This window comes from Egretta garzetta, unplaced genomic scaffold (assembly GCF_000687185.1).
Source record: "Egretta garzetta isolate BGI_Z169 unplaced genomic scaffold, ASM68718v1 scaffold251, whole genome shotgun sequence".
Classification (NCBI taxonomy): Eukaryota; Metazoa; Chordata; class Aves; order Pelecaniformes; family Ardeidae; genus Egretta; species Egretta garzetta.
The window spans coordinates 6,329,848-6,340,400 of NW_009258952.1; the positions used below are offsets into that span (position 1 = coordinate 6,329,848).

The 10,553-nt window shown below is 37.7% G+C and overlaps 1 protein-coding gene across 2 annotated transcripts in view; it reads left to right on the forward strand.

Annotated features, from left to right (window-relative positions):
* Nucleotides 1-203: 203 nt before the first annotated feature.
* The window catches only part of NCOA2 (nuclear receptor coactivator 2), a 186,351-nt gene continuing 176,001 nt past the window's right edge, over nt 204-10,553 (forward strand). For both annotated transcript variants that reach the window (XM_035890074.1, XM_009634505.2), the window contains exon 1: nt 204-279. The gene's annotated coding sequence lies outside the window, so the exon portion shown is untranslated. The remainder of the gene's footprint in view (nt 280-10,553) is intronic.

Sequence of the window (10,553 nt, forward strand, 5' to 3'; positions counted from 1 at the left end):
GAGGAAGTTGTGTGCCTGGAGTGATTGTGCAACTGGAAGGGGTTTGTAGTTATGTCTGGAAAAGCAGATAATGCTCTGCAAAGTTTGTTTCCCTCGTTGTGTTATGCTTAAAACTGCAGTGTGCTAAGCATCATATTTTTATTTTTCTATGCCTGTCTCCAAAAAAAGACTAATATTTTTCTCTCAATTTTGTTCCTAGCATGTTTGAGATGTATCTGAGTAGTGAGGCCCCCCGCACGTACAGCCCCTAGAAATTGTTTCCTGCTTCGCCGAGTCTTGGTGAGTTGTCTGTATCCTATTGCGTTTAATTGGACTGTGTTAGAGTTTTATCTTCTTCACTGGGGAGTTGGATGCGAGATGTCTTAAATTGATTGGGTGGATACAGCAGAACAAGCCTTGGTTTTAAGTAATATATGGTATTATAAAGTGCATTGAAATGCAAACTTTTTAGAGACTTTCAAAAATAATGCCCAGACTGGTTATTGAAGGAGGGACCTTGCTTTAGTGCCACGACCAGGAATGGGACTCTCTGCTGAGAAGGGCTAAAGGGATCAGTATGTTATTTTCTTCCACATTAAGTTTGTTTGATACCTTATACTGTAACTAAGAAATTGACATTTTTCAAATGTGCTGATTATGGTCTGTTGTATGGCAAAGGTTGAGTATGAAATAATACAAGCTTTTCCATCCAACTATCTGCGCTAATAAATTACTTAAATTGAGGGTTGAAATCAGTATAATGACAGTGATGACTTAAAATGCTTGTTGCTGAAGAATTACTGTCTGATGACTCCATCAGGCAGTGCTGTGCCTGTTTAACTCTGCTCACAAGAAGGGATAATACTGCTGAGAGTTAGAAAAAGGGACCCCTGCGGATTGTTTAAATGCAGACTAATAATAGTTTGGTAGTGCAGTGAAAGAAAGTAGAACATAAATGCTATGTTTTTATTTTAGGTATGTTTAATATATCAATATACTTGCTTGGTATAAATCTTTTACAAATACGCATTTGAGATTTTATGTGAGAACCTTTTCAGGGTACTCATGAATAAATGTTGTCTTCTAACACGTAGAGTGACTTATTAAGGTCAGAAATATGTATTTTTGAGGCTCGCACACTAAATATAGAGGTGGGAAATGAGCCTGCTGAAAAGGTTTTTAGTTGTTTGGGGGATAACTGTTTATAAAATGCCAACCGTTTGCGGGTAAAATTATGTATGTCCACATCAAGTATCATTTCCTCTTTTGTTAATTATCTTGAGCAATTTTTGCAAACTAACAGTGCTTTTCTTTAAACTTACTGAATTTTCTAGCATCAGTGAATGAAAACAGATTAAGAAGCTTTCCAGTGCTTCTGTTTTTTCTGCCTTTTCCCTTGGCTGTTCTGATAAAACAATTTGTAGTTCATTGCGTTCAATGAAGTTTATAATACTAGTTAATAGTTTGTTTATGTATTATATGAACTTGAAAATGCTCAGCCACATAGATGTTATTACTTATTTACACTTATTACTTACACTATATTACTTATTATTTATTTACACTACTTATCTGGGCTGCATAATGATCATAATGTGCATGTGCGGGTCTTCTCAGTAGTAAGCTGCTTTGATGATCATTTAAGAAAAGAAGGAAATAGTAAGTATATAAAATATTTTTTTTTTTAGTGAATAGGACTCATAATAGAATGAGTTAGGTATGTGTAATAAAGAAAGAGAAAAATGTCACTGCCAAAATTCTCCAAAGAGAACATGACATTTTGTTGTCAAGTTGATATTATGTTTGTTTTCAGTTGTCTCAATTGTAATTTTCCATTAAAAAAGGAATGCATTAGGTAAAGACTGAAAAAGGTAAATATTCAGATAAAAAGCAATTTGAATATAATTGCTTTTCTTCCTAACTAATATAAGTGGGCAAAAAACCACCCTCTCTTTTTGCTTAGTGTTGCTACATTCTGCACCAAAATCATAAATTTGGTTGTTAATGTGCCAGAAAGTAATCTGCTACATGTACAGATATTGACTATAACATGGTTGCTGTGTTTGAAAAATTCAAAACCTTCAATAAGAGTAAATGGGAGATAAATATTTGTATATGAGGTCTATGGTGATGACAGTGAGAAAGAAATCACTGTAAAAAATTGATGTCATGAAAGGATTTAGAGGGCAAGGATGAAGTAGAGAGGTAGTTCTCCACTCAAATATCCTTTTGATCTAAAGTTGGTAGTTAACCATGTGTTCATGTGATAGATAGTTCAGCAAGAGTTAGTTGCATAAGACAAGGAATAGTTTCAAATGTTGGTTCCTTTGAATCCTTGGAAATTCTTCCATTGATCTCTGGATGTCCAGGATTTCAGTCCAAGCTTCAACATACTCAGACATTCACCTTCTCCATCACAAGATCAGAGAGCTGTAGCTGTTGATTTTAACCAGTGCACCCATCTGCAATTATACTAGTGCCTGAAGGTTATATCAGTTGGAGTTTCGTTTAAGCAATCCTGGCCTTGGCTTTTGACTGGAGTTGCTTGTGGAATAGGTGTTGGGTTTGACTGTGTGTTGTGAGACTGTACCACCACTGGGACTGAAATTGTACGTGTTCAGCCTGTCTACCACTCTACAACTTAATAAAGTTTTTTGGAAAGTGAAACTACTGCTTAATACTTACTGGATCTATTTTTATATGATATAACAAATAGGAGTGTGAGTCTTGGACTGGCTAAATGGCTTTAGAATATGTGTATATGAATGATAAGAAATAATGTAAACGACAGAACTTGCGGCTGCTCCCTTGGAACGTTGTTAGCTGGGGTGGTGGAAAGTAGCTGCTGTGTGCTACCAAAAAGCCATGCAATTAGGATGGTGAGAAGTTTATGGACTTTAAAAAATAAAAACTTTAGCTCCTAGTTTCAAAGTTTGCAGTCAGAAAACTTTTTCCCCCCTCACTTTCTCCTTTTCTTTTTGCATGAAATGGTTTGCTTTGTAAGGAACATTTCTCAGCAGAAAAACATCATATATTAGAGAAATCTCAGTTTTCTGTCGCTCTCTATGTGGAGAGTCTGTTTCAATCTAACTTTGTAGTGATTTCATTGGCATTTGTGTTGCGGTTAGTGTCAAGTGTGATAGATAGAAAATATTTGTGTGACTGTTTGTTCTGAGTTATAGTGCTCCTTATTGTTGTTTACAGCAGTAGTAGATAAAGAAAATTCTGACAGATGTCTCGTTTTTGACTCTGTCCTCCTAATACATGCGTGTGTAAAGGGAATGCTGTCAGAAAACAGTGCAATGCTGAAAATAGAGTGCCTTATATTGGAATGAGTTTTAAGAGCCTTCAGTATTAGTTTAAGGATGCAAGTGAGGAAGCTACAGTAGGTTCCAGGTATCAAATCTGAATAAGAGAGAGCTCATTTCTATCAGCATGCAAAGCCGGGTGGGGATGGTGCCTACCTAGAGCTCTGGAGTGAGTTCAGAGGACCTTAATTCCCCCAGGAGCTGTGTTTCTGAAATACCTGTTATAAATGTAGGTATTGATCACAGGTATGGGTAGTGTTTGCTGAATCAGGTCTTCTCATTTGCAGAGGGATCTGTGAGGGATATTTAATCTACGTTGAATTTGTTTGTGATAAATAAAGGGAATGTGTTCCCATTCGTGGACCTAGAAATTGGGGAGTTGTGTTTTGCATGAAAAATAATCAGATTTTTTCTGTTTTCAGTCCCTCCTGTTCAGTAGCGACATTAGTTAACGTGAATTACCTGTAAAGATGCCTGTAAAATTGGATGCTTGATTATAGTGAATTTAATGCAGGCAGCATTAAAATGATATTCCTAATCTGGGAGTGAAGTTCTGTGTGGGTGGTACAATGAGAACAGAAGTATTGAGAAATGAGCATCTATTAAGATTTATACAATTGCATGTCACAGTGTTTTGTGGTTTGGTTTTTTTTTGTTTGTTTTGGTTTTGGTTTTTTTCCCCCTGAAATTGGAAGTGGGAGCTTATGGGAATATTTGGGTTTTATTTTATGGAAAAGCTGAAATTAACACAAGTGTAATATTTTGCATTTCCTTTAAAATTGATGAAAACTGAGAACATTGTAGAGAGAAATCTCATTGTGCTTGCAACTAGCAGAACCAGACTTGTTAATAATGAAAGCAGTTTTAAAGTACTTCAATAGTTTTGAGGCCCTAACATCCAAATTTATTATAAATCTGGAGTAAACAATTCCTAAAATATGTAAACCTCATTAATTACTGTGAATGGATTTAAATGGAGTGCTCTGTCAGTGAACTTTTTACTGAATTGATGGAACCAAACTTCATATATATACAGGACTCTTGAAAACACTGTCATTCAATTGATTGAAGCTTGCCTTTTGTATGTAGCTATATTCTGGAAGATTATTTTTAACTTTTCAGTTTCAGTGAGATAAATAAAAAAATATTTAGGAAATGAGATTGCTAACTTGACTTTATTCACTTCTTAAATGTTGGTCTTGACTTAGTAATCGTTTCTTACCTTGATAGGGACCTTTTTATATGGGCAAAGGTATAGTATATACGCATTTGCAGAAGAAATAGCTGTCATTATCATCCGTGGAAAATCAATATATATTTTAAATATAGATTGATAGCATTGTACCACCAGTATTGGAACCTGGGAATTCTAGAGGGGTCAAGAACAGGACAACTGAGCACTTGCATCATGAAAGAAGATGAGATGCATTTACTTGGGCAGATTTTCCTCTGGGCCTGCCTTTAGCCCCTGAATTGGGAAGAGTGAAATATTTACCCAGCTCGGCTCTTGACAGTAAATAGTATTAATTAAATACAGGGCTTGAAAATGACACTGGTATTTCAGATTAAGGCCAGTAGATTTTGCCTTGGCTTTCTGGAAATTGAATTCCAGTAGTCTGTTTATTTGACAGCATTATAGTACAATAATTTGAAGTTCATGGATATTTCTGTACGTTAAAGCGGGTGAATTTTTATAATGTCACAATGCTGGGATGTTGGGCTCAGAAGACTTATGTGACTAGAATAGTAAGCGAATTTGCAGCTGCTTAATATAAAGTGTGGCACAGTGTGTTTCCATCTGATTAATTTACCTTTATATTAGCTGGACTGGCAAGAAATTATGGGTTTTCATTTTAAAACAAACTTTGGATGTTGAAAAATTCAGATGAGTAGTCTAAGTTACAGATGTTAAGAAGTTAAGTATTATTAAAATGACTTAGAAATATTGGTGAGTTTTACAGTATCATTGCGAAGGGCTCTAAATATTCAAAAGGTTTTACAAAATCCTCCTCTAGTCATCTCACCACAAGCAAAAAGGGGTACTGACACTCCTACATATGCAATATCTGTCAGTGTGTAAATGCATTGATAAGACTCTGTTTACAGCTGTGGCCATGATAAATGAAGAATATGCTCTGTTCTTCTGTTCTGACCTGGGTTTATGGTCCAGATTCCTCCCTCCTTTCCTTACCAGTACTGTTGTTCCTTCAGTAATCCCAGTTCAATAAACTACAGTGTTCTGTATGTGCCAAACTCTGTATCTTTCAAAATGACAGCAACAGGCAATCTAGGAGTATTTTAAATTAGAATTGAGAAAAGAATTAGTTTTATAGTAGGTATTGCAAATCAGTTCATCCTTGAGGGAAACTGTAGTAGTGTCAGAGGGAGTTAACATGTTTCTGTTCATGTGTTTTCACTGTGTTTTCCTTTTGCTTATATTTGGATATTCTCACTTACACTTTGAATCATCATCCTTACAAGTAACATGTGGAATTGAAGATCCCTTTTTGCATTGGATTCCTTTGTCCTTCAATCTCTAGATACCTGTTTCACAGCTATAAAGGAGTGAGTTGTCTCCTACATTTCTTTGTTCAGGTTGTAAGCTTGAAACTCTACCGTGTGGTGCCACAGTTTAGTAGTATTTTAAAATGGGATAAAAACATCTACATTTCTCTAAAAGTAGGTGGCCAACACATACGAAATTTCACTTGGGTTAATTTTTATGGCCTTTCAGTTTTCAGTTGTGGTTTTTTGCTTGGCTTCTCTTCACAAATCCTGGTTAACTGTGTTTTTATTGCTAAAAAAAAAGCTAAACAGACTCATGTAAAACTTTTTCCGTCTGGAGTTATGGTATGTAACTTCCAGAATGTATCCTGCAGTGGAACAGGGTTTATGCGCAGCTGATGGTATATGAAGCCTGATGCGTGACTACTGATGTTTAAAATATTCCTTGTCCCTGACTGTGATTTTTAGTCTTTCCTTCCTCATGAGCTCACTCTTTTGTCATTATCCAAGTTCTAGGCTCTTCATCAACACTGAAATATCTGAGGAATCAATATATGCGAGTCTGCTGTATAACAGTATGGTTGCCACACTTAAAACATACTTGACACGAATCCACAGAAGTAAAAAAAACCCCAAACTAGGCCATTTTATATGAAATATCATATGCTATTCTACTGCTATTACACCCCAAGCACACTACCACCACTACTGTACACCACAGGCTATGGGCCACAGTGTAAAGGGTTAAATGGATTCGTTCTATTAATTTTCTGCTTTTGTTGGTTAATATCAAACAGTCTGTGTGTATAGCACAGCTCATTCACAATAGTATGTATTTATTTTTGAACGTCAGCATGGAACCATGCATATGGTGCTCAGGTCCTGTTTTAAGTATTGTGGGCACTTCTTCAAAGAAAAAAAAAAAGAGTATCAACCTGCTGCTGCTGAACTTGATTCCAGTAACAGTAGCTGTCAAAGTTGCCTCCTACTTAGTCTTCCTCTTATTTGCTTCATCACTCCATTTCTGAGCTATTTCCTTCCGCCCCCAGCTTCCAGGAGAAGTGTTTGGTGCATTGTGGTCCTCTGATACAATCTGCTAAAGCTTTAGGATGGTCCATTCTCCTCCACCTTTGCCATCAGTTGAAGCCCCCAGGCAGCAACATAGGAGGAGTGATGTTTTGGGTCAGGACAGCTTGATCTGTGGTTGTGAGACTGTCTAATAAGAGTTAGATGTATTTGTGTGTACATGTGTATTTTGAGGGGGAATTACTATTTTTGGCTAGCTGGAAGCTAGTAGTGAGTTAGCTTGAATTTCATAAGTAGCTTTGTTAAGGAAGGGGAAAATTCCCTACTAATCAGAAATGCTGTAATGGCTCACTTAAGTTCTGAAATTAAAAGTTTTGAATTTGGAGGCTAGATTCACAGGAAGACTTAACGGTGAACAGGCCACGGGGACATGGCCCAGCTACGGGGTACAGCTGAGCAGGGAGCTGCTGCAGGTGTGCGAGGTGAGGGCTGTCTCTGGGCTATGGTTTCGGTGGCAGAGCCTGCGCCCTGGGTAAAGGCTCGTGACAGGTCAGATAGCTTGTCTGCTTCCTGCTGTCCGGTCTCGCTCCTTTCCCCATTGTGCCAGGCTGGGGGTGGGCAGGTTGCCAGTGTTTTACAGCTGTGGCAAGGAGCGGCTCCCAATGTCACCCCCTTCACCAGGGATGACTGTAGGGGCTGGGGAGCCCTTTCCCATACCCACATGGGCACCGGCACGCAGGGAGGAGGGGGTACGCCTGTCCTCAGCTGCCGAAGCCGGGAGAGGCAGGAAGGCAGGTAGATGTACGCTGCCTCCTGAGCATCAGGCGCGGGTGCAACAAGATGGAGGAGGGAGTCACGGTGCTCCTGGTTCAGAGCAGAGGTTTGCATTTGGGTCTCCTGCCTCTCAGGAGCTTGCTGATGTCTCCGGGCTGCTGAATCATTTTGAGCGGAGCCTTTGTCAGAGAACTGAATTTCCTACGTTGGCGGTGAGCGCTCTATCTGTTGTGCATGCCCTACAGTAAAGGACAGTAGTTTCCTCACTTGCCTACTTTTATAGACTTTATTTATCTGCTACCCATAAGGTTGTCTTCTCAGACAAGGTACTGCAAAGGAAGCTAAGGTATATATTCACAGATATATTTAGCAATTAAATCCCCTTGTGGATGTTCTTAATGCTTTGAGATAGCTTACCCTACTTTGACGTGAAGTAAGCTATCTGAAACAAGGGCATTTTTCCTGGTGAATTGAGTATTTGTGCAACTTGAAACAGTTTTAAAATACTTTTTTTTCCTGTTCAGTGGCCAAAGTGAAAAATCCATTATAGGAACAGCTCAGTTCCTCCTATCAGAGGTATCATTGTCCATAATTAAATGGATACATTTGACTACAGAGATAATAATACAAATTAAAGTTTCACATGGTTGCTACTGCATATGCCATCTTCCTTTCCAAATGCTTTGATAAGGTGAGTGTGAAGTATTTTACCATGTAAAACTGATGAATTCTTGAAAACCTGAAAAGATCAAAATGAGACATATTTAGATCCTTCAGAGCAAATGAGAAGTAAAAATGTGAATGGTATATAATGTGTCTGGCAAAGGTAGAAATAAACCCTTTAAAAATTTAAAACCACTAATTAGTGAGTATTTTGTGTTATGGTGGGAAAGGCCATATGCTATAACTTTTCTTGCTGTTGATATGATTTGGGGACTGTTCTTACTGTTCTGATTTTGTGGAAATGTCATTGTATAAGCATAGCAGTAACTTTTTCATAATGAGCTGTACTCTGTTCTGTTACGTTTGTGTAAATAATTTTTGCTCAAGTTGTGTTGCAGAATCTGAGAGAGGAAGATGGCAAGCCCGCCCTTAGAATTTCCTCGGGGGAGGAGGGACTTTTTTAGAAAGACGAGATTCTGAGAAGGGAAATAAGAGGGTTTCTTGCAGAAAGGTTGAGCTAACTAGCAATACAGGAAAGATGAAAATGTAAAATCCAATATTGGGTCAAACCTTCTTCTGCTAATTGAAAATACTTCTCACTTGCATTAGCTGAATGTGAAGATGACGCTGTGTTTTACTGTTAACTGGTTTTGCTTACTGCTGGCAGGGAAGGCAGAGACAGTAAGAGGGAACTGGTATTTTCTACTCAGTGTCTTGAGGAGCAGAATAAATTAATGCAACATGGTTTTCTGTGAGGGTGCATACCTGCAACAACACGAGAAATTTTAGTTACTATTTTAATAATTGACAACGTGTAGGTTTTTTCTGTGTATGTTTGTTTCTGTGTTGTAATTTGTACTGATTGTATTATTAGTTCTTAGTTCTGTCCTGTTGCTTTGTTCAGGGTACCAGGTACCATCAGCCATGCTTATGCCATGCTGGTGATGGGCTCTGTGGCTCTTAACTGTGCCAAGCTTCTGCCGTTCTTGTGTTGTGTTGAACAGGCAGTTAAAATTATTTATTCAGCCTGGCTGAGCATCAGCTACAAAAATTGAACATATTGTTACCTTGGACAACTTTTTTTTTTGTGTTTAATCGACAAATAATTCGGATAAGGTGGCAGGAACCGTTGTAGAATTTGGGGACTGAACGATGTTCACCCCTGCGTGTGATGGAGATTTCCCTGTAATTATGCCCATAGGAATAATGGTACATGGGTAACGACAGGGGTGGAGTAAGTCCTTGTGCTAGAGAGCCAGGAGCTTATTCTTCGGTGCCAGGTTTGCCAGAGGTGTGCTAAACAAGTCACTTGAGCTATGTGTCTCTCACTTGCTTAGCTGTAAAGTGCGGTCAACCCTCATTATTTTCTCTATATGCAGAATTCATGTTCATTGGTGTTTGTGGACTGTGTGGGGAAAAGAAATATAAAACATTTATGTTATTTCATTTCCTCAAATGTAAATAGAATGCCTGCTTCTATCTACCTGTGTTGTAAATTAATACTGAAATTGTAAAAACTGCTAGCGAGAACTTGCCTATTAAAATGTTGAAGCAATGGCCTTTTGCTATTTTATTAAACAAGAATCAACCTAGATTGTTTTGAGTTAGCAGTATTTTTGTCTGCTTATGTTATGAGATAAAACATGGAGTATTGACTTAACTTCACATTTCACAGAGGAAGAATTAAAAATTATCTCTGAAGGGTGGCTATGGAGTTACTCTTTGAAATTCTAATTTAACACTTCAGTAATGGGTCAAGCCTGCTCTGAATCCTCTGTGGGATTATTTGATTTGCTGTCTGGTTAACCTCAAGGAAAATGGGATGTCTTTAAATTACTAGAGGTGCTAGCTATCACCTTATAATGGAGCCACATGGGAGAATTTGTTGTTTTAAATTAGGATTGTCACCTGATGACTAAGGGATTATATCAATGGGGTTTATTTTTAAGATCTATCTTGAGGTTGAAAGTTGCAAATTTGTTTTTCTTCTTTTACTTACCATTAACTGTATAATTGAGATTGATATAATTGAGGCATAAGGGGAAAATGTCATCTTTACCTGAGGGTGGGATGGGGTTCAGGTTTTAGTAATTGCTTTGTCTTTGGTGTTATTTATGCATGGAGAAGTCTGTCTTTTGTGTTTCTTTTATTTGCATCAATGCTTTGTGCCCCAACAAGAAGAATTTTTTTTTTTCATAATAAAAATGATTATTAAACAACATTCATACGACTGTGGATCTGAAGGGAGAAGTTCTGCATTTTGTAAGTAGACAAAGAAGCAGCTTGAATAGTTTGCAA